The sequence below is a fragment of the Elephantulus edwardii genome, unplaced genomic scaffold, assembly GCF_000299155.1.
Source record: "Elephantulus edwardii isolate Elephantulus edwardi_28Jun2011 unplaced genomic scaffold, EleEdw1.0 scaffold00063, whole genome shotgun sequence".
Taxonomy (NCBI): Eukaryota; Metazoa; Chordata; class Mammalia; order Macroscelidea; family Macroscelididae; genus Elephantulus; species Elephantulus edwardii.
In genome coordinates, this window is record NW_006399813.1 from 11,653,001 (window position 1) to 11,655,121 (window position 2,121).

A 2,121-nucleotide genomic window follows, 5' to 3' on the forward strand; every position below is an offset into this window, starting at 1 on the left:
TACCCCTTGGACCTGGTGGCCAGATCTGTACCCTGACCTCTGTAAGTTAGCCCATGGAGCCCCTGCAGACTGGGACATAGAAACAACCCTTAAGCCCACTGCTCCCTCATGGCCCACTCCCAGTGACGCTCAAGGCCTTCTAGCCCCTGCACTCCTCGGAGGGCGAGCAGGTTGTGGAAATCAGAAACAGAGAGGGAACCTAAGATGGTTCACTTTCTATGTCTGTCCAGGGCACGACCTGAGTACACGAGGGCTAACTCGTATGTGCGGGGGTCAGAGTGATTTCTATTGCCGAAGCTGGAAATGTGAAACAACTGGGAATACCTACTGGAACCCCTCCTCTTCTTGGGATTTCATAACTGTAACAGCTAACTATTCTCGAGTTAACCCAAGAAATCCCAATTCCGTTAAACAAGCAAAAGCTGCATGCAGTAATTGGCGTCACCCCCTAAAAATCTCTTTCACAGATCCTGGCAAAAAGACCCGCCAATGGCAGTCAGGTTATTGGTGGGGAATCAGACTTTACCAACAACACTATGATAATGGGCTATCATTTATGATAAAGCTGTTTGATCGCCCTCTACAGAGCACAGCAATAGGACCTAACCCTGTGCTGGTGGGGCTCTCCCCAGCTGAGAAATCGCCTCCTGTCCCACCCCAAAGCCAACCCATCTTAACTTCACCCACACCACCAAAGGAGTTTAAAAAGCGACCCGCCTCTACAAGAGACTGTCTCCTCAATCTAATTAAAAGAGCTTTTAGTGCCCTAAATAATACCAACCCCCAAATTACTGATTCTTGTTGGTTGTGTTTAGCCACCAACCCAACTTACTATGAAGGTATCGCAGTGACAGGAACATATAAAAACTCCACTGAACATAATAACTACACTTGGGACACTGAGACAAAGTTAACTTTAACTGAAGTTTCAGGAACTGGAACCTGTATCGGGAACCCTCCTGGCAATCTCCGCTCATTATGTAATACCACTACCCAAGTGACCCCCTCCAAGGGATACTTAGTTCCCAATACCGGATATTGGTGGGCCTGCAATACTGGATTAACCCCTTGTGTCTCTTTAGCTCCTTTAAACTCTAACTCTGATTACTGTGTATTAATTTATCTGATACCCCGAGTATACTATCACCCTGATGATGAATTTGTTAATGAATTTGATCATACACCTGAGCGCCGTTTTCGCAGAGAACCTATTACTATGACCCTAGTAGTCTTATTAGGAGTAGGAGGAATAGCTGCAGGAATAGATACAGGGACTTCAGCACTTGTCTATGGGCAACAACAATACCATGAGTTTAAAACAGCCATAGACGAGGATCTTCGGGCTTTAGAGTCATCAATTACTCGGCTAAAAGAATCCCTGACCTCCTTATCTGAGGTAGTCTTACTGAATAGAAGAGAGCTGGACTTATTATTCCTCAAAGATGGAGGTCTCTGTGCCATGCTAAAAGAAGAATGTTGTTTTTATATTGACCATTCAGGAGTAATACAAGATTCTATGCAAAAGCTAAGAGAAAGGATAGACAAAAGAAAACAAGACTGAGAATCTCAGCAAACATGGTTCGAGAGCTTATTTTATAAATCCCCATGGTTAACTACTCTTATATCTACCCTGATAGGTCCTTTGATGCTCTTGTTTATATTGTTATTAGTTGGACCTTGTATTATAAATAAGCTTGTTACCTTTGTTAAAGATCGCATCAATACTGTTCAATTAATGGTTCTAAGACAACAATATCAAAATATGAGAAAGTCTGACTACAATGATACTGCCTCCAGAGATTCTTGGTTCTATGAATAGAACCTTGTACTAAAAGAAGTGGGGAATGAAAGGAAAATTTTTTAAACAATGTCCCCACACCCAAGTATTGTAAGAACCTATACCTTTGATCTTGTGTAAACATTTATGTTCCAGGAACTAGCTGACCACAAACTGAACAAGCAGTTACTGGAATGACCACAAGCTGAACAAGCAAGTACTGGCAAAACCATATCTTAACTAGCATCAGCAGCAGGTGGCTGACCTAGAACTGAACTTTTACTTTTCCGAAGAGCCAATGAGCAAACTCCACACCAAAGAACCCCTAGACCCTCTATAAAAAT